Source organism: Haliotis rubra, unplaced genomic scaffold, assembly GCF_003918875.1.
Source record: "Haliotis rubra isolate DU_JTF1 unplaced genomic scaffold, ASM391887v1 Scf6, whole genome shotgun sequence".
Lineage (NCBI taxonomy): Eukaryota > Metazoa > Mollusca > Gastropoda > Lepetellida > Haliotidae > Haliotis > Haliotis rubra.
In genome coordinates, this window is record NW_025767301.1 from 4764198 (window position 1) to 4788126 (window position 23929).

General features: G+C 36.2%; 1 protein-coding gene and 1 long non-coding RNA gene across 5 annotated transcripts in view; one reads left to right on the top strand and one right to left on the bottom strand.

The window, feature by feature from the left end:
- The window catches only part of LOC124255243 (delta-like protein D), a 165806-nt gene that overhangs the window by 46636 nt on the left and 95241 nt on the right, over positions 1-23929 (top strand). Inside the window, exon 1 of one of the 4 annotated variants that reach the window (XM_046689105.1) lies at positions 3556-3693. The exons of the other annotated variants lie outside the window; for them this stretch is intronic. The gene's annotated coding sequence lies outside the window, so the exon portion shown is untranslated. Of the gene's footprint in view, positions 1-3555; positions 3694-23929 lie in introns of those variants that run through there. 4 annotated transcript variants of the gene reach the window in all.
- LOC124255247 overlaps positions 1-23929 on the bottom strand; it is an 82902-nt gene that overhangs the window by 38204 nt on the left and 20769 nt on the right. The gene's annotated exons all lie outside the window — the stretch shown is intronic.

Consider the following 23929-nt stretch of genomic DNA (forward strand, 5'->3'; position numbering starts at 1 on the left):
GCATGACACAACTTATAACATAACGATTTCTTCCACGGAAGCGAGGTGGGGGTCGAAGTGACAATACTGTGGGATAAATTTCTTGCTACATTCACGTGGTTAACGTCCACTCACCAGTATGTAGATACTAGTCAATGTACGTCTTTATATTTGGTCTTATAATCCTAATTAGTTTATTATCATATTTGTATGCATTTTGAAACTAAATAAAAAGCAGACGATTTGCTGATACTTATAGTGAATTTATAACAGGACTGTAATATCTAGACATATTATAGTTTGCCAATGTGAATCATAATTCGCACACACGCCCTAGTGTATGTTGTCTGTCTCATTATACTTCACGGCGAAAACAATGATTCTGTTGAATGCTACGACAAATGAATAAAAACAAAATGCAAATTTTAAATTAAAACAGACTAAAGTTATAGGAACAATGTCAGGATATTATCTTGTTCGAGGAATGTATCCATCAATATCCACAAAAACGAATGATATGCCATTCATCTGCAGCTGTTCCAAGTGATGTGTCTTTTAACAGTCTAATATACGAAAAAGTGATGTATCGTTTCAGGTATTTCACATTGGTGTATTGTCTCATTGGTCACCCAAGATAGCACACCTGCCAACTAATTGCATAATGTCCGCCATTCTTTAAAAAAGAGTAATTCAGTTAGCCAATAATGAGCAATCAATCAATGTATTGGCGGTTAATCCTTTGAAAGAAGGACGTTGTTTTTACGCAGACACAGACACGACAGAGTGTATTCAGTATAAATTAGTAAATCTACACACATAAACAATACCTTTGGAAAAATCCGCTGTGTAAGATAAAAGTAATTAGTCACATTGAGCACATGTGACCCCATGTAACATCATTAATGGCAGGTGCCCCTTCCCCTTACAGAACACTATGTATTGTGACCAGAATATTTTACCTTACACCCCAACCCCAACCACCCCTTGTAGAACACTATGCATTGTGACTAGACTATTTTACCTTACACCCCAAGGTGGACAGTGCCCCTCACCCTTGTAGAACACTATCCATTGTGAGCAGACTATTTTACCTTACACCCCAAGGTGGACAGTGCCCCTCACCCTTGTAGAACACTATGTACCGTGACGAGACTATTTTACCTTACACCCCAAGGTGGACAGTGCCCCTCATCCTTGTAGAACACTATGTACTGTGACCAGACTATTTTACCTTACACCCCAAGGGGGATAGTGCCCCTCACTCTGGTAGAACACTATGTATTGTGACCAGACTATTTTACCTTACACCCCAAGGTGCTCAGTGCCCCTCACTCTGGTAGAACACTATGTACTGTGACCAGACTATTTTACCTTACACCCCAAGGGGGACAGTGCCCCTCACCCTTGTAGAACACTATGTATTGTGACCAGAATATTTTACCTTACACCCCAAGGTGGACAGTGCCCCTCACCCTTGTAGAACACTATGTACCGTGACCAGACTATTTTACCTTACACCCCAAGGTGCTCAGTGCCCCTCACTCTGGTAGAACACTATGTACTGTGACCAGAATATTTTACCTTACACCCCAAGGTGCTCAGTGCCCCTCACCCTTGTAGAACACTATGTATTGTGACCAGACTATTTTACCTTACACCCCAAGGTGCTCAGTGCCCCTCACCCTTGTAGAACACTATGTACTGTGACCAGAATATTTTACCTTACATCCCAAGGGGGACAGTGCCCCTCACCCTTGTAGAACACTATGTATTGTGACCAGAATATTTTACCTTACACCCCAAGGGGGACAGTGCCCCTCACCCTTGTAGAACACTATGTCCTGTGACCAGACTATTTTACCTTACACCCCAAGGGGGATAGTGCCCCTCACCCTGGTAGAACACTATGTACTGTGACCAGACTATTTTACCTTACACCCCAAGGTGGACAGTGCCCCTCACCCTTGTATAGCTTAACTATTGTCACATATATCTTCAATCTAACACCCTTGTTTGGGAGCTTTCCCATCCTGAAGTACAAACTGTACTCTCCAAACTGAGACAAGCAAAGTGTTACCATAAAACGTGACTCTCTGTTCACTTGGATCTATTATTATCATCATAACACATCAGCATAATTGAAACCGCTTAATTTCAACCCACAGATGTTACAACTTGATCTTGCAGCAATGAGTCAACCGTGACCATATTTACCAAAGCCAGTAGTTTTCCTACCAAAAAATATCACACAAACTTTCACTTGGAAAACCATTGTTTTTAATGACGTTACAGTAATTAAGCCCAAAACTACTATTATCTGTTAAGCATGAGAAGTTTCAGCCGGTAACATCCACGCCGGTATGTAGTATTGAATATTCACAAAGGCTTATAATATGACCATTGATTATGGTGAAAGAAGTGGTATCAAGTCTTTGACATTCGATACTGAGTAGAGAACCTGAGATGCTGGGGACATCCAGTAGGTAGGCGGCAGATGCTGCATAAATACAGGCTGCCACCACTTGTACAGGCTGCAGCAGCACCTCACTGTACACGCAGCAGCACGCCAACAACCGTAAACATCCTAAATATGAGGCACTTGAAAATATAATCGTCATAATGAAACTACACTCTAAACACGAGGCACTCGAAAATATAATCTTTACAATAAAACTACACCCTAAAAACGAGGCATATGTGGGTTCGATTCCCCACATGGATACCATGTATGAAACCTATTTCTGGTTTACCTGTCATGATATTGCTGGAATATTACTAAAAAGAAGCATAAGATCTCACTCACTCACTTACTCATACATAAAGTATAGGCACATTCCATTTGGCCTTGTCAAGCTCATTAAACAAATCTTCTTATGCAATACTGACTGAGTTTAGTTTTACGCCGCTTTTAGCAATATTCCAGCAACATCACGGCGGGGAAACAAGAAATGGGCTTCACACATTGTACCCATGTGGGGATTCGAACCCGGGTCTTCGGCGTGACGAGCCAACGCTTTAACCACTAGGCTACCCCCCGCCCCCTTATGCAATACACTGTATCAAGGTAGTAGTGTCAATTTTAGCCAACCGTAACGTATATATGAGACCATTTATTAAAATGGCAATAACATACTTCATTGTAATTCCCCCTTGCCATAGTTTATCAAATATCTCTGTAAGTACAGGGCAATCACTCCATCACTATAGCCCTCATCATTTATCCAACACACTGCAGTGAGGTGAAACAATATACCTCTTGGTTTCTATTGAACATGACAATTTCTGGAAAGAAGTGATTTTTCTTTCACCCTATTAACGCTGTTTTTTGCACTAAATATGTTTTTCTGGCATGGACTACACCTAATGATGTAAACACACTCAGGATAAGCGTACAGCATCAGTCAGTCTGATTAGACCAGTACAGGAATGTGCTCATCCTGCTACATCGTTATTTGTGACGGTAAATATTGAACATTTATACCTGCCAGTCGTTGAGGGTACTTACAGCATTTACAATCTGACTGGATGGTGAGTAACATCATTTGGAGCTGCTTAAAGACATCTGCATTATAACTAACAACTTTGCTCTCACACACTGAGAAGGGAAGGCTTCATAAAATGAATACCAAGCAACATCATTCTTCAAAAAAGATCATTTTGTGGATGTGATATTTGTTTTCGACTTTGTAGTGGGATTACAAAGAGGTGAACAAGGTATGTTACATTGAATATTATATTATACGGCTGGTGTATACAAATCAATATCTCCCAGTGGGATGTGTATGTTTTGGGAATGATGCAATGGTTTGCTGCTTACCGAGGCAATATGAGTGTTTTTGTTTAGGCAATCTTTGTTATTTCATCTTACACTATGACACACTACAATCTCAGTCTCAAATTCAGTGGTTCAGCATATATATGTATTATTTCCATTTATTCATATCTTTTCGAAGGATATATGGTAAACAACAGATTTTATGGAAAATATTATTCAGTAGGGTTGTACAGTAGTAATAATCTGTTCTGGAATCCTACAATTCACGTTCAACTTATGACATGGGCACACTTTGTGATGTCAGTCTTGTGTCCTCACTAATGACCCAGTCAACTAAGGAGCTGGAATTAGCTAAGCAGAATTGTGCTCGACAGGTATGCTAGAAACCTATGACCTTGGGTTCTAACCCAAGTTCCCTCTAATTATCGTTCCTTGGTTTGTCAATTCCATACTGTATCTCATGTGTTTCACCAAATTAGTAAATGTCTAAGACGCTTTAGGGCTTCTTCACACGAAGCTTACGTGCTGTACTGCGAATGAAATATAGTCCAAGGAAGCTGTGAATACTCACTCACTCACTGAGTTGGTGTTCTCTACATAGCGTTTCCGCAACATTTATTGTGATAACAATCCAAAAATACAACTCCCTTGCTAACACACATCATGGTAATTTGAATGTCCATATATTTGTTCAGGAGATTCCTGGCTCATGTAAGAATGTCCCAAGTTGTAGCTAATTGGACTAGAAGCTATAACAATAGTCAATAAATATACTGCACTAAAGTTAAAGAATTTCTTTTTTCATATGATAGTCAATACATCGTAGCTGGTGGTATGGCACAAAGTCATGTGGATGTTCTTAACTAGCTTTGAGTAGCATATAGCCGGTATATTCTCCCTCTACATACATTGTGTCAATAGAGTATAGCCACTTTATTTTTTGTAATTCATTTCAAGTTGTGACAAGAAAATGTAATAATATGGAATGGATTCAACTTTGTGTACTCATCAGCAAAATAAACAAGCTTCAATGGGGATAAGGGGAATATTTATTAAACAAGGTGAAGGTCAAAGATACTCATTCTTCTTCTACAATCCGTTCACTAATCCACAATGTCCGTGACCTAACAAGTTAGAGAGACCCATACCATGAACAGGTATCAAATAGGGGACAAAGTTTCTCAATGTTTTGTGCACTGAGATGTATATTAATGTCTTGATCACCAAATCGTATTGGACATGAGCACCATGACTTAACATTTTATTCTGTTAGCTTTTCTCAAACAAAGGATTAAAGATGCTTCAGTATATTTCTTGTTTCATTGAAAAAGGATAATATTAGCAAATATGTACTTGAGTCATATTTCAGTCTGAAAAACTCAGATCTCAACTATTTTGAGAAAAACTGCAAAATCTAAGATATTATATCTATATATTTGCCTTTTATGTCCAGTGGAATCTTTTTTGAGCAGATAATGAAGAATATTCTCTCATTGACATTTTACATTATACAGATGGGCTTTATGGAAAGGCATAATCTAAACACATTGTTATGTTTCTATGTCACTGGACTAACAATTGCATACTTTCTGTAAATCTGAATAATATGTTAAAAAAAGAGACGATAATATTAAGTGACTGTTGATTTAGATAACAACATGAGACTGGTTTATAAGACAGCTCAAGGTTGAGTCAGCTGTTCAGTCTTGTGTTTGATGTTCTTCTCACAAAGTCAGTATTTTCTTGGTTTCAAAGCTTTAACATTCGACAATATACTATCTCTATATATATAAATGTATCCAGTCTAAACAGATCAATGCGCATCCGAAATTATTTCTTTTTAAATTTTAGCAGTGATAATATATTGTCGAATAAAGACTTTCAAACCAAGAAAATACTGACTATATGTATATATATTTTCCACAATCACCATGCAGGACTATGTGAGTCCCTATGAACCAAAATAACCTACGCTGAGAACTTCCTACATGTGCATTTTCACACATTCCTTGTGCATCCCAAGACAAATTTTCCATTAACATTGCTGTAGCATATGTATATATAGAGAATCTTTGGAAGTAATTCTCTTCAAATACAAAACATTACAACATTAAATCATCCAGATGACTGCACCAGTTTCATTAACTATGACTAGATTTCAAAGAGATTTAAAGCCTGCTGGTTTTGAAGGGGGGCTTACTACTTTGTGGCTATCTAAGCTCTATCTGCACATGATACCTACTGTTTGGGAGATGCAGAGGAGGCCATTAGCAGGCAGGAAGATGTCATAATCTGACTCACTGAAGATCTCGGTGAAGAGTTTAGAATAGCGTTCAGCATCACATTCATATTTCATATGACCACATCAGAGCAGATGGGAAACCATGGGGACATCCACCACAAAAGTCAGGGTTTCAGAAATTGGATTCATTTTAAAATAAATGAAATATAATTATCAAATAAGGGATTTTGGATATATGTAAATATATGTAGAGAAACAATTAAAGGAACACAGGAAAATTCAAACGTTCTTTATTATTTTCCAGTTGGTGATGAAAACCAGGAAATATTAAAGGAACAATTGAATTTTCCTGTGTTCCTTTATTTGTTTCTCTCGTATATACGTGTTTTGTCATGGCATTTATTAAAAAAAAGTAGAAATATTGGTACCAAATAAGGCATTTTGATAGTACGCATATATGTTTTTCATCATGATATTTATTTTGAAATAAACTAAATAAAGTACAAAATAAGGCATTTTGGAGATACTGTGTACGTATGTTTTTCATTTACGAAAAGTGGTGGCACAGATCGTGTTATGAAGGTTGAACAGGTACCGTTGTGTTGGTCATCTACCCACTACAACCTCACCTCAGTTAAATGCCCGATCGCCCACAATGCTCATGAATTACTTGGATCCCAAAGGTATCAGTATGGCATGGGATAACTGTATATTACAGAGGAAAACAACATTTTTTTGTTGTCACTGAAACAAGTACAGTCAGTGAGTTATAACCTGAAAGCAACAAGATATATCGTGTTATACAACATGATAGAGTGAGTGAGTGAGTTTTAGGACGCTTTTAGCAATGTTCCAGCATTATCACAGTGGGTGACACCAGAAATGGGCTTCACTCATTGTACCCACGTGGGGAATCAAACCCGGGTCTTCGGTGTGACGAGTGAATGCCTTAACAACTAGGCTACCCTACCACCCCCAATATGATAGATGTTATTATGAAATACTACACTGACCCTTGGAGATCTGGGCACTGAAGTCTCTCAGACATCAGACATCTCACTCCTTCAAGAAATCAGCATGGTCTACCCATATTAATTCCCTGCTAATTTGTTGAGGATCAACTCTGAATTGTAAAGGGTATATCAAAATATTCCAAATTGTCAAGTTCCTAAGCTTGTGAATGACATAATCTACTAAAAAATATTAAGGACCATCATTTCTATCCCATCACTACACATAAGCTGTCATGGAATGACAAATTAAAATCAGTAAGACGATAAAGATGAGCATCGCTTAACTTGTTTTAGAAGCATATCTTTATATAATGACCATTCCTTGCATTTAGATTTCAATAAGAAACAGTTTAATGTTCCCAATACTTATACAACATCTACCTCTTATGGCATAAATGATTCTCATATGTTTGTTCAGCATTAGTGTGATCTAAGCATAAAACAAAATAACAAAGTTAATCAAATGCAAATGCAAACTCTGCACACTTTGAATTGTTAATCAGCAATGGAAGTACTTCCTTGTTGGACAGCAGCTGGAATACATAAACTGGCTAGTATAGCTGAACACTGGTAGTGACATGTTTGATGATGTGCTGGAAATATAGACTGACAATGCACAGAATACCAAAATAGATTCCTCTGGGCATAGATGGCACATTAACGGTGAAAATTACGTGACCAGATCAATGGAATTCAGAGATGACACCTGGTGTTGTGAACAGGTAAAGCACGTCCTGCCCTACCTGAAGCACCTGCTACTCTCACAGTTTGCATAAATGTTTTTGTCTGTTACTCCACAAGAGAACTGATACCATGGTAGCCTGGAAGACAGACATACCATGATCACTGTGATCAAAATCCTGCCTACGTGTTGTTGTTTGATTCTGGACCAGGTAAACCAGGTGTTGACTGCTAGATCAATGGTGCATGCTATTTGGGTATGATGACATGATCTGCCAGGTGACATGCTGTAGCCCTCTTAACGAGCCATGCTGTTTGGGTATGATGACATATGATCTGCCAGGTGACACACTGTAGCCCTCTTAACGAGCCGTGCTATTTGGGTGATGACACACATTCATCCAGGTAACATATCATGACAACCTGATCATCATGAATTGTTCTTGTGACAAGCTTCGGGCTTATTCTTAAGGCTACAGATACCCAAAAGAAGCACAAAAAAGACATTAAGCTTAAGTTTTTCCATATGAATCTTTTTCACTTGTTGACTCCCTTATCCTAAATTTGAAATTAGAAAAAAGGAAAACACGTTTCCATTTTCAGGTGTTTCACTTTCATCTTATGTACATGTGTTCAAAATTGTTTTGTTTAAACCCATCACCCCTTATTGCATACAGTGTAGACAGCCCACACAGGATTCTTACCACATAGGGGACTTTCAACTTAAGCAAATTGATTTAAAGTATGTATTGTAGACCTTAGACCCTTGTAAATACTCAAATACTTGTTTTACTAATCCCTATCTGATTCCTGTTTGCATAAAATGAGTAAAAATATATTAAAGAACTACTGATGAATAGGTAAGTTCAATCATTCTCCCTGAACAATTCATGAAGGTACAGACCCTATTTAGCCATATGCATACAATAGAGTTCTACTTACCTGAGTACCCAGGTATTGAGTCAAACTGAGATGTATCAAGATGTGACTCAGTATTACGTTTCTCGTTACATATACGCCAGACAGTGGTGTCGCTTACCTGATTGAACTTTGACTATGGAAGTAAACACACGGATAAGGATAAAGTTTTGTCAATGAATAGCATCACCTCATTCTTACTGTCCACTGCAGGAGGTACACTGTTGAAATCAGCTGACTTTGATGTAGCAAAACGACTCTACCTGGATTTTACCTGTTGTAATTGTGGAAGTTTTCTGCTAATTTCAAGTAGGTCTGCTAATCTAGCATTTAGTGCATGGATGCTGCATATATATTTTTATATGCATATGTGTGTGTGTTCAAAATTGGTGGGGGCGGTGGGGTAGCCTAGTGGTTAAAGCGTTGGCTCGTCACGGCGAAGACCTGGGTTCGAATCCCCACATGGGTACTATGTGTGAAGCCCATTTCTGGTGTCCCCCACCGTGATGTTGCTGGAATATTGCTAAAAGCGGCGTAAAACCAAACTCAGTCAGTCAGTCAAAATTGGTTTTGAAACCTATCACCCTGATATATGTTAATTGCACTTGTCAATGATTTTACCTGTGAGGTGTTTTCCAATCAGAGTATCTTTTTCTAAATATATCCACTGGAACAGTGATGAGGCTGGACATGATTATAGTGGAACCTGATTTTTCCAACACCTGTTAATCTGGAAACATTTTCATCTTGATATGAATGTCACAAAATTGAAATAACTTTGCAGTATACTTGCTTTTAGAGACATTTGTTTATCCAGCATATTTACCTGGGAACATCAGTGTGTGGATTAGTGAGGTTTCTTTGTATGTGCACCAGTGTTAGGATCCTATGTATGTGTTGCTGCACATACTTTCAACTTAATCACTTAATAACTGCATTACATGTCAGTAAATGGCTTTATCATATCTTGTGTTGTGCACTGCAAGCAGATTTTCCATGTTTTAATCTCACTTAATCACAACATAATTTCTAACGTGTAGAAGAGTCGGAACGTTTGAAGAAGATCTGCTTTTGTGTTGATCTCATGTTTCAAAATTATCATGAATATACTGATACAATAATGATAAGCACCTTAACTTACACATTCATATACATAATTAAATACAGAAAAACATGTTCTTTTTCCATCTTAACGTAACTGTAGCATAACATCAAAGGTTCAAGCATGTCATCACTTGCACAGGTGTTTCAGACGTTTTTCTCTCTTGTTGCAATGTGTATTTAGACAATGCACTTTGGGTAACACATGCACAGCAAATGCAGAAGAAATTTAGCCCTGAGGTGATGCATATTCTCAACTGATTAACTAGTTTGCAAGCACTTACCAAGTACCATCACTCCAATTCTATTTGCCCTGTGCATTTGACACAAAGTTAAAGGGCACTGTTACAGCAAGGCAATCCAGCAAGGCAATCCAGCAGCAAGAGCAAAGATTACATCTGTGGAATCATCACTATTTGACGTGTAGCAGCTCGGCAGGAATACTTTAAGTATACACTTCATCTTCTGTTTTCTGGACTTATGTCCAAACAATAGAACTTACCTCATATGATATAAGTATAATTCAATAAGTTAGAGGGTCAACGCTAGATACTAACCTGCCTTGTTTGTGAGTAGAAACAGAAGACTTTATGTCTTGGCACAAACATTTCTTTTGTAGCGGATTCCATATAATTGATAATTGCTTTGGATCTTATGATGAAATGTATGATCTTATGATGAAAATGCATTCTCTTCCCACAGAGGTTATGATCTTCTGAACCTCTGATGAAATGTATGATCTTCCAATGAATGAAACTTAGATTCAACTTGACTATGCCACAAATATCCCCATGATCTTGTGTTGATGTTACACACAAGGCGTTTAATGAAATGTATGATCATAACATGACTGAGTTCTGTCTAGAAGAAGCGTTTATCGAAGCATGAATTATGATGATCACTTTTGAAACAAGCGTCGCTGATTGCACAACTAAATCTGATTGCCTCCAATCACGAGTCTTGATGAAATGCATGATCTTATAGGAAGATGAAATTAGGATCTTATGATGAAATGCATGATCTTATGATGAAATTAGGATCTTATGATGAAATGCATGATCTTATGATGAAAAGCATAATCTTATAATGAAAAGCATAATCTTATGATGAACGATCTTATGATGAAAAGCATGATCTTATGCTGAAATGCAATGATCTTATCATGAAATCCATAATCGTATGATCAATACGATTACCTGAGCCCAGTTTAATGCAGCAGTTGTCAGGACATAACTGTTATAAATCTGTGCATGTTATCACTGTTATAGCACTGAATGATGTTTGTGAAACTGCAACATGATCTTCACGTTCTAAAATCTTATTAATTCAATATTTTTCTTGAATAACCTGGGCAATTGCATTTTTCCTTTAGGCAATCATATTTTGACATACAAAATACAAAATTTTGTATTTTACTAGATATATGCTTATACCATCTCATTTAAACCAAGAGGTCTACAAAGTACTAAACATAATGGTTTAATGTATTCATGGATGCTGTTCTCAACCTCTCAATATCTTGCTTATGGCTTTTTCTTAGTAATGCATGGCTCACAGAAAGAAAGAGTCATTGAAACAAAGTGACAGGACAAAAAAGAATTGACAGAGTTGTTATGTTGATTATAATATCAATCATTTTCAAAATGTGAACATCAATTTATACAATGTTACATTGATTATAATATCAATCATTTTCAAAATGTGTATATCCTTTATACAATGTTACTTTGATTATAATATCAATCATTTTCAAAATGTGTATATCCTTTATACAATGTTACATTGATTATAATATCAATCATTTTCAAAATGTGTATATCCTTTATACAATGTTACATTGATTATAATATCAATCATTTTCAAAATGTGTATATCCTTTATACAATGTTACATTGAATCAACTTCTCAAAATGCTATATCCTTTATACAATAATCCATGATTGTATCAATCATTTTCAATGTGTATATCCTTTATCAATGGTACAATGATTATAGAGTCAACTTTTCAATAGATATAGTCACTGGTCACTAGATAGAGTCACTGGTCAATAGATAGAGTCACTGGTCAATAGATAGAGTCACTGGTCACTAGATAGAGTCACTGGTCAATAGATAGAGTCACTGGTCACTAGATAGAGTCACTGGTCAATAGATAGAGTTATATAAGTGATCACAACTGCTTCTTTTTACTTTTAGTAGTCTTATTGTGTTTATGCATAGTTGGGGCGGTGGGGTAGCCTGATGGTTAAAGCGTTGGCTTGTCACGCCGAAGACCCGGGTTCGAATCCCCACATGGGTACAATGTGTGAAGCCCATTCCTGGTGTCCCCCGCCATGATGTTGCTGGAATATTGCTAAAAGCGGCGTAAAACCAAACTCAGTCAGTCTATGCATAGTTAAAGTTTAACTTTCATTCTTGTACTCAGTCTTCCATATTACTTCTGCTGATGTACCTTCACATACAACAATAGCAAATGAAAACATTGAGTGTTCTTTAACTTATTTTGAGAAGAACATATACAGTCAATGTCAGATACCAATCTTACTTGGTTTGACTGAAATTAGTCACATAAAGGTAAAACATTGCTGTGACAAAGTAACCAAAATGTGTGTTTTTCACGGATCATCTGTAACCTATATTGAACTTTTGTAGTGTTCTTGTATCCACATACGATTAAGAATAAAGGTCTGTTGTACATGAACAATGAGTCATACCCATGATACAATCTTTTGTACATAACAAACTGGTCATCATTTAATTGTTCATATTTTTATCAACGATAGAGAAAAGAATATAAATGGCATGTGTTAGCAGGATATGATCTCCTGAAAATGAAACGGCACATTATCAAATTAGGTTAGTCTATGGCATGAACAAGCTGTGCTGTAAGTTTATTCTCCTGTAGCCAGTGACTTGAAGGCGTCTTATTGACCTAAACTAAACGACATTTACAGTTTAATCAATAATACACAATGTTGCTGTTGCCTGCCTTCTCTAATGAACAAATGATTTCAATGGTCTTTCACCATAGGCTGTCATCATCAATACTTCAACTACTCAACAAAACTTCAACAAAACAGGCCTCATTCCTATTGACATTCGTCACACCTTCTTACAAACCTCAATAATGGTATTTTTATACACACATACAATTTGTCGCAATATCAGGCACATTTTCATTCATGGCCCTAGAAGTGCCTGCTTGGGTCATATCACCTGCAAAACCACCATTATTTTTTTTACATCGACACCGAGCTACTTATATTTTCTGTGGTAAAGGTGAGGATAGGCTTTGGTTATTACACTATTGCATCTGCATGCTGTTTACCCATCACACTCTTTATGAGTGAGTGAGTGAGTTGGGGTTTTATGTCGCTTTTAGCAATATTCCCACAATATCACGACAGGGAAACCAGGAATGGGCTTCACACATTGTGTCCATTAGTGGTGTAACGATTCATCAATAGTATCGATGTCTGCACTGACAACTACGCAATACTAGTGCATTGATACAAAACACATTTAGGCAATATATCAAGATATTTATATCGCAATGGTCAATGATACATAGAGAATCTCACCAGAGTGCCTTTTGATATCAAATATATCGCCATGAGTTGATAAAGTTACAAATATCCGAGGCTTGCCAAGGATATTTTTACTTTATCAACGAGTGGATGATATATTTGATATCAGAAGACACAAGGGTGAGATTCTATTTATCATCAAAAATCGCTCTTCATCAGTTTTCAATGAAAAATGTACGTCTCTGAACACAGTTCTGCTTTTACGCTTGCAGTGCAGTGATGTCATAGCATTGTGACATCATGAAGCTCATGACATCATAACATTGTCAGGGTATTGTACAAAATCTACTGTCAAATAGATATCTCCTAGGAGAATATCGTTTGATCTCACACAAGCAAAACAATATCTCATGTGCAACACAGTTTTGGATGATAAATCGATGTATCGCCACAAGAGATGATATATCCCGATAGAACTTAAATACTACTTAAAGTTGTAAGGAGTAATGCATTAGGAATAGGAAGGGAGTCTCTTTGAAATTCTTCTAAATTTTAAAAACAAATTAAACCTTGAAGTAATGTGTTTGTGTCTGCAATCTTTTTTACATGACCATAAGAGTTGGTTTGAGTGAGAGTGAGTGAGTGTAAACATGTTCAAACTCTGTGAACTGTAAAATACTTGTCTTCCAGTGCTTGAAATATGTTTTACCTATTTGACAAATAACACCATTTGTTAACAACTATGAATGATGTCTTATCTTTGTTAAGAAAGAGAACAAAGAGAAGATAAAATTCAGAAAGCATACTTAAGAGTTTTTTCATTGATTCTGAATTCTGGTATAATTTATATTGAATTGTTTGTGAAAGCATTGGTGCAGAAACACAACTTCAGTTTCAAACTTATATATGTTAGATCAAAGTATACTGAATAGATTTTATTGTACTTTCTTAAGCATTAAATGCTGAAACTTTATTAGATGAACAGCCTTTTAAGTGTGTGTGTAACAAATAAAGTTTCAGTCATTTTATCTATCATATATGTTCTGTTATTAGAAATTGTAAAGTATCGGGATATGTATCGTACCGCCACCATTGTATCGTGATGATAATTGTCTCACAGGTTCCTTGCCAATACTTTCATGATATATGGTCTCGCTTCATTAAATTGGCATTGGGATATATCATCTCGCCACTTAGGCAACGATACACAGCTCTAGTGTCCATGTGGGGAATTCAACCTGGGTTTTCGGGGTGACGAGCAAACGCTTTAACCACTAGGCTACCCCAACGCTCCCACTCTTTATGAATTTACGAAGTCTATCAAATACTTCAAATACAATCTGTATCATTTGTTTTTCAGTAAAGGTGTCAAGCATGTCACAAATCATGACAAACGTTTCTTTCATTTAAATTGAATTATTATGAAAACTTGACCTGTAACCATCAGTGTTGACCTTTCAGGTGATGTATTTAAACTTCCAAGAATAAAACAGTGAACATTCTGAAGTAGATGTTTTCATCCATCAAAATTAGAAAAAATGCTACTTCTGTTTACAACTTCAAACAACACAAAAACTGTCATGTAAGAAGTCAGGAATGGATTAGTTCCTAGGCTTGACATATCGCTCAATGTCATGGCTTCACTTCGGCCAGCAGTGTCTTCATGACATTTTTCACAGGCTTGTGATTTCAAACAATTTAAGTAACTTTTCATTTCAGGTTTTCAAATTCTTGGAACAAATGATGTAATTTGCTGGATTTTACAGAACAGATATATTATATTGAGATAAGTAAAGAGGATGTGTAGTTTTTTAAATGTTTCCTTGAAGGCAGGATATGCTCATCTTTCTCAAATACCTGGTATCTTCAGTACTTAATAGGGATTCATTCACACACACTTATGATAAATATGTAATCATACAATTCTGCTTTTAGCAGAGACTTTTTACGATTGTGGTGTTGTGGCTTTCATTTGTATGAAATGCTTGCATGATCAGTGAACAATACCTTTGAATGGATTGGTAATGTCAAAAATTAAGTTATCACAATTTGAGCCAATGATATTTGTGATGCAAATATTTTCCAACAGTTCTGACAAAATTGACTGATATTGATAATAATAATAATAATAATAATAATATGGACATTTGTAGAGCGCAGTAGTAACTCCACACCTCAAGGGCATGCTCTTTGTGCATATATAACTGATATAGAGTCATATACTGTTGTGTCGAACTGGAAGGGAGCTACATAATAGCCTGTGTGTGTGAGAGAGAGAGAGAGAGAAAGAAAAAGGGAAGGAATAAAGGAAGGAGGGAGGAAGAGAAAGAGCTGTGAAGGAGAGGATATCTTCTGGTGTTGAAACTACTTGCTGATTAACTGACTCAGCATATATTGTTTTTGATGTGCTTTGATAACATATAAGATATTACGTCATGTGCATTTACAATGAATATCAATCAATAATTTACAGGCATGTATGGAAATCTGTGAAGCTTCTTCCCGTAGGTCTCTAAGGAAATCAGAATCCATGTCATGGCCATCAGTTTCAGTTTCTTAACGCCGTAATCACAAGCCCCATTCATTATTAATTATTTAATTAATCAATACGATATCAATCTTCTCTGAAACTGAATAGAAGTAGTCATGCAAATCTCCAATGTAATGTCTGAAAAGGAATCCTCTTTTTTAATGCGATGTCTCATTAGCAAACACAGGTATTATCGTTTACAATATGTTACAACATCAATAACAAACCTAAACAATGCTTTTTTGCCTGTATGAGACTGTTTCTTCTCTAGTCTTGATGTTTTATATTCAAGGCAATTTCTTCTGACAACTCAATCTGAGAGTAACTCACTGGAAAGAAGTTACTATTTTACTAATTCAGTGTTTTGTGATATCAATTTGAATATCAGTCCCTATTAGGATTGCACGGTATACCCATATACCAGTATATCGCAATATGCTTTTCAAATGATACGTATTGTAATATTTTTTCTGAGAACTGGTATATTGGGTAAAGAACATATATGAAGTTTTTGTGATTATCTTTATGGTATAAAAAAAATCTACACAGACTTTCATTTACAACAGATGTTTTACTTCGTTATAACTTAGTGTAAAACTATAAATTTATAAAAAAAAGAAAATAGAATCCCTGACTATGCTGCTATCAGAACCATAACACATATTTTTGGGGACTTATAATGTAGAAAATAGGATTGACATGTACAATTAGTGTCACTTACTGTCAAATACTTAAGTTCCCAATATATTGCAATATAGGTACCTGAATCGCAATCTATTGCAATACAATTTATTTGCCAATACACAGCCCTAGTACCTATGACAATAACAATTATACCAATGACACGTGAAGGTCAATTGTAATTTCCATTTCATATTTCTTTTTCAAGAACATGAATCCTAAACACTTGAATTTACAACGGCTTAAACATCAGATTCATTGTATATAATGAATGAACTTCAGTAAATACTGAAATGTTTACCAACAGTTTAACCTTGTGAACATCTACGAGAACAGTAAGCACAGTGACACTTTGCCTTCATGAATGTGTTTGTTGGGAATATATGAATAAATGATATATATATGAATATTTACACCTACACAATACAAAAATGTCGTGGAGTGAGTGAGTGAGTGAGTGAGTGAATATGGTTTTACGCTGCTTCTAGCAATATTCCAGCAACATTATGGCAGTCGACACCACATTGTATCTATGTGAAGAATTAAACCTGGGTCTCCAGAGTGATTACCAAAAGACCACTAAGCTACCCCATTGCCCCACAAAATGTCAGAAAGATTTGAATTAGTAGTATAGGTAATCTTGATGATGTGATTAATTCAACCTACAGTTCAGTAGTATTTCATCAGGGTTCCAAAGCCAATATATAATGATGAAATTGAAAGTTCAAACAAGGAATCATGAGACGGCAATCTTCAGATCCTTCACAAAGGGGACACAACTCTAGTCAGCTAATTTCTATGCCTTAGATGACAAGTCATCAAAAAGGAATACAAGATAGCTGTATCACTGGAACAGATGTCGAAAGGGGCATCAAGTGTTAAAGATATACATAATTCTCCCTGAGAAATGCATGAATAGTGAAAATATAATGGACTATATGTCATTTTTAATGTGATGTGTTTAACTGTGCAGTAGTTAGGGGTGGTGGGGTAGCCTAGTGGTTAAAGTATTCTGGTGTCTCCAGCCATGATGTTGTTGGAATATTACTAAGAGCGGCGTAAAACTAAACTCACTCACTCATAAGGTGACCTCTGTCTCCAGCTATCTGGAGTACTGAAGTGAGTGAGTGAGTGAGTATGCTCACTCACTCACATACTCACTCTTTGGAGTTAAATGACATAATGTTAAGATCATACACACAAAGTTTCAATTTCAGAAACCTTGTAGTTCCTGAGCAGATATGAACATATCAATGCTTACTAAGGCCCTTAAACACCAACAGATAACAGATATCAGCACAATGGTATGATATAACTGACCAGGCCATGATACAACCAGCTCAGGTAAAGAGTGCTGGAGTTATAGCTGTAATAATAATTCCCATTCAGCAACAGGACATCAGCTTGCTGCTGCACCATCTTGCAGGTGTAGAATGGAAAAATATGAACTATGAATCATAGAAAATGATAGTTCTATTGTTTCTTAGATATTCCATGATGATATGAATGTCATAATTATCCTTGACTAGACACTGTCTGGTTGCAAACCATAAAATTATCAAAATATAACTATCTCAAAGCTAAACAGATCATATCAGTATTCACCAAATTTAGATATAACATGGCCTATATGTGTCATTCGATACATTAAAAGGTTTTAGAAATTCTTGCTTTAGGAACACTTTATAATTTCCTTCTTTGCTTTCATTAAAATTCAATATTTACTGAACACATTTATGACATTAAAATGTTGCTGCTTAATTTTGAAATATATTGTGTTTTCTTATGATAACTGACTGACTGAGTTTAGTTTTACGTCGCTTTTAGCAATATTCCAGCAATATCACGGCAGGGGACACCAGAAATGGGCTTAACACATTGTGCCCATGTGGGGAATCGAACCCGGGTCTTCAGCGTGACGAGCCAACGCTTTAACCACTAGGCTACCCCACAGCCCCTCTTATGATAAAGAAACAAACCATTCACAATATGTTTAAAGACCTACACCTATGTATTCCACAAAGTATTGAACTTAAAAGTATTGGCACATACAAATGAAACCGATTTTCTGTGGCACTGATTCTGAGGAATTACTCAGGATTTCAAACTAAGTGCACTTGGCAGGCAACTTTGGGAAACTTTTTCAGACATTTTGCTGAAATGGTCACTGATACACTGATACTTATTACTGTTATTAAAATGAACTGGGACAATTTGTAATTTTGATTTAGGAATATTTAGTGACAGTTGCTGAAGACGGCTATATACCAAATATTCGGCTCTGAGCAGCCTAGTAAACACCCTGGTTTTACAAGCACAAGTATGTATATTTGGAACAGAATGAAATATGTTGTTGCACTATGAATTTGTTTCTCTATTTTTTCTTCTTCTAGATTTGTGGCAGTGTGGTTAATAGTGACATAAATGACAAAACAAAAGTATAATCAAAGTCAGATACTAGCACTAAGACTATAACAAAAGTCATAAATGCTGAGAAAATTACTGAGTTGTTTATCTTACTTGTCATGCGTAATGTTGCTTTGTAACCCTTAGAAACACGATAGCTAACCACAATTCTGTAATACCTGTCTGTGTGTCACCAAAATGATACGTTCAGACTTCAAGAAAATTCAAATTATAACACATTGACATGAAAAGGATGACAAAATACTTGAATAATAATGATATAATGTTTGCTTAAGTCCACCTGTTTTATAATGTGGTCCGTAAGCGTGTCTTATTACACGATCTTTCCAGGGTGATTTAAGACTACACAGCAGCTACCTGACGAAGGTGAAAAATGATGCTCTGCCCTAAAATCTCTCTATGCATATAAGCTGTTAAAGGTAGATAAAAGAGCAATAAAGTCTTCATAAATGTCTGGGGAGCGTGGGAATGGGTTTTCACAATGTAACCAAATTGGACTGCATCCCATGGAAGTCCAGCACTAGGCACAGAAGGACGTCATGTCACGCTGTCTGGTCGGTCCGGACCTTGCCTGAATGGGTGTCACTGTAGGATGTATGGTAAATTGAAATAGCAAACAGTATTGTCATAACCTCTTCCGTAATATTTTTAACAGCACTGCTGTCATCTTTCTGGATTAGCATCTGACAAAATACATGTATATCTGCTTACTCCATTAGATAAAGGGGAAGAAATATTGTGATTAATGCATATTCTGAAGTTCAAGGAAATATAGAGTGTATTATTCCAGTAACTTATTCCTACCCAATGAACAATCTTTCCCAGTAACAAGAGTGAGGGAATGAGTTTAGTTTTTACGTTGTAGATTCCAGCAATATCACGGCGGGGGACACCAGAAATGGGCTCCACACATTATACCCATGTGGAGGAATTAAAACCAGGTCTTCATGGTGACAAGTGAACACTTTAACCACTAGGCTACCCCATCCTCCCCATAATAATGAGAGGTGTTTGATACTGAAGTATTGTCAGTCCCTCTACGTGTAATAATTAGTTACTATCATATGTCACCTCACTCAACTCTTTTCTGCCATTTACCACATGTCAGTCATGACTTAATTATACATTGTACACATGTACCCAGGAGAGTCGCTGTCTTGCACTTGATGCCACTAATTTCCATTTGTCATAAATTCTATTTTCATTCAAAGGAGTCTTAGGCTTTTCAGTGTTGAATCTCTTGCCTATAACTCAACTCTGGAAAAAACTAATAGCAAAGACAGGTAGATTCCAGATGTCCTTTTTGCATCAGGAATGTACTGTCATGTGATATAGTATATGTACGAGAGTGATATTCGAGTCAATGAGAGGCTAGTTACATGATGAACACATATTGCTATTCCTAATATGATACAGCTGGAATACCACTAGACTGACGTTTAGTCTCTGAATATATATTATTTTGATAGAAACAAACAATTGCTTTTGAACCGAAAACGAGCCCAGTGAGCTCAGAGATTCAGAACCTGAGGAAATCTAGATTTGCTTCATTTAGACTGACTGACTGAATATGGTTTTATGCCGCTTTTAGCAATATTCCACCAATATCACGGCGGGGGACACCAGAAATGGGCTTAACACATTGTACCCATGTGGGGAATCAAACCTGGGCCTTCGGCGTGACGAGCGAACTGCTTCATTTAGACCTTTAGCATTGCAGAGAGGGCTAGGCTGTAGGGAAAATAATGCAGTTCAAGAACTGAGAGAGAGAATACCACTAATATCAGAATACTGTTATTTACAGTGATTGGTTACGTCCATGACCTGGCATATCTATTGGCTGTTTATAACATATACCCTTCCATTCTTTACAGTGATATTTGTCTTTTCCTCATACAAAATTATAAATATTCTGATAATGTGTCAAGCGTATATTTAATGGAATGAAATATCTGCTTATCCCTATTGAAAGTTGAATACTATTATGTCATTCATCATAAACTAAGACAGAGTATCTTCAAAATTGGTGACTTTCTTCAGGGTTCAAGGGGCAGTGGGGTAGCCTAGTGGTCAAAGCGTTCGCTCGTCACGCCAAAGACCTGGGTTTGATTCTCCACATGGGTACAATGTGTGAAGCCCATTTCTGGTGTCCCCCGCCGTGACATTGCTGGAATATTGCTAAAAGCAACATAAAACTAAACTCACTCACTCACTTCAGGGTTCAGAAATCTTCATCTACTTGACAGCAAAATGATATTAGCTGATACTTCAATTGACAAAATGCTTTAAGGACTGTTTTGGAGATAACATTGACTAGCTCCATGCATCTGTACTAGCCTCTGTGTACAAACATTGCCACAATAACGAACACTGTACAGGAAGCTACATTATCCCCAGAAATCACACCAGGGAATATAAATTTGAAACACCGTGAGAACAGGTACAAGAGAAATATTACCCCATTCATATAATCCTTTCCAGCAGTGTTATTTCTCATAAATCTCAACATTGTGATATGAGACATGAACATCACTTGTCCGATGAATTACCATGAAATGTGTGTTTGTGCATGAAACATCCTTGTACCCAGATAACTTCAAGTGACTACAATGCAAATGGCTTGTTATTTACACCTTCAAGATTGACTGACCAAGCGTAAAACAGATTTGTATGAAAACAGATTGACCTCTAATCTGTTCCTACCATTCCCCTTTTTAAAATGACATTTGACATATCTGGAAATGTTTTCATACAAACACGATTAAGAGCAACATTTATATGAATGTATTTTTGCTTTCATTACATGCTATCATATGCATAGATAATACAACCTTGGCATCTTTGCCTGAAGTTACATATTTTAGATATTTAGTCATGTTGTGTGTGAGCAAACATAACATTAATGCTTAAATGAGTATAGTATGCATGCTAGGATCTGGTGAATAAAACTATTTCTGTTAAACACCAAGTATAGTTTATGTCCTGTTTTGTGGTGGGTTGGAGATGGAAAAAACTTCATGACATTTTAAACACCTACTTTGGAATCCTGTATAATATGTGCAGTTGAGGAAAATAGTTACATTGTATTTTTTATTGTCACATCTATTTGACCATGTGAGTACCCGGTACATTTGGTGTGAACAAACCAGGGACTGCTATTCAGAAGAAATTTAAGGATCCCTGTTTCTCAGAAAATAAATAAGCTTCACAGAAAATTTAAAGGGAACCAAACTCCACCTTTTAGTTGTCTAGCTGGTGCCATTTTAGTTAGCCCACGTAATCAGCGGGTGCCAATTAGTGCCAGCAACCCCACAAACTGGGTTTCAGGGGAGCAGCAAGGGAGCGCCTCGTTGAAAATCATGGGAATCCCCTAGAATTTTTCTATTTGAAAACGTTGGAAAGCTTTTACCTTGCAAATTTTTATGTGTGTAAATGTGTATGTACACTTATGTACTTCAGTATACAGCAATTACAAGTATGCACATTACTTTTGCAACAAGTTCATTTCATATAATCGAAACAGTTATGACCAAAATGTTTTTCAGAAAAATTGAACAGAATAAAACTACCGTAATCCCATCTTGTCATCATGTTTTATCACATGAGCACTATATTTGACCTCATTCACTAGATGCTCAGTTAATGACTTTACTGCAAGGATTAATTAGTGGTGACAGCACTAAGATTACCTGACAAAGACTATGCAGAATAACTCAGTAAAGGTCACCCCTGGCTCTGAAGGTGTCAAGGATATTTAGCAATCGGTGGTTCACATTCGGCATTTCTCACATGTGGTGTAATTGTTCAATCTAAAATTGGTTTCGTGTACTGAATGTATTACACATTACGTAACATGCGCATGGTGGCACAGCAAGAGATGAATGTCCAGTTGAGTTGCAAAAAATATAAATAAAAGCATTAACTAATGACACATCGATTGATAAATCATAGTTATCTTCACAGTGGATTTGTAAAAAGTGTTTATATAAATAGTTTTTCTAAAGCAGACACCAACATCTAGGGACATAATATCACGAAATGCTTTCGACACTTTTAATATTATTCCACTACAAAGACATGTGACATCAAACAAGTGTCTTTGTAAATTGAGATATCTGTTTGTGTGGATATTGATGGATATATTTTCCGAACAAGATAATTGCCTGACATTATGCTCATAACATTTTTTGTTTTAATTATCACATCTGCACTTTCTTTTCTTTTCTTTGCTGTAGCAGGAAATTATTAAAGGCCTTGATGGTTACTGATCAGATTGTTCCATATGTAAAAATTATCCTGCAATAGCAGTTAGTTATTTAAAAAATGTATCCAATCTTTGTTTATACATCTTTGATTATTCCAAAGTGCTGTTATTTTATTACATATATTTAGTAAAAATGCAAACTAAATTACCATTTGGATATATAATTTCTGATAAAATAACATTTTCATTCGATCATTGCACCAGAATTCTTTAAAGTTATTAATGGGTACTTTTTGACTGAATTATACTCAGATTTGTAAAAAAGTGCATAATGCTTCTCATTCTTTGATCCTCCAATAGGTGTTGCTTCATGGAGTACAGCGAGAATACTGCTGAACACAAGTAAAACATGTTGAAATTACAGTCCATCACAAGCAAATTTGTATTCAACGATGTAATAACCGATCCATATTTCGAGGCTTTCATAGTCAGACTTTTGTTTCCCTTTCACTTGAACAGAATTTTAATGAATCTAATGTAATGCCAGTGCTTGAATTATCTCCCCTTACAATACCTGCGAGATAATGGATGCAAATTTGAAATATATACTGGTAACTTTGATGTCCACAATGTATCCATCTTTTACATCTGAATATCATAATGGTGTCTTAAACGCTCACTCCCTACAGCTATAATGGGAGAGGGTTTGAAACCTTGTTTGTCATATGTGATGCTTAATAAAAACATTTCAATCAAGACATCAAAAATGGGGATATCTTATTCCAAATTCATATCAACAGTCAAATATATCTGAAAGATGTATTTGAACTTCAGTATAAAAGTCAAACAAG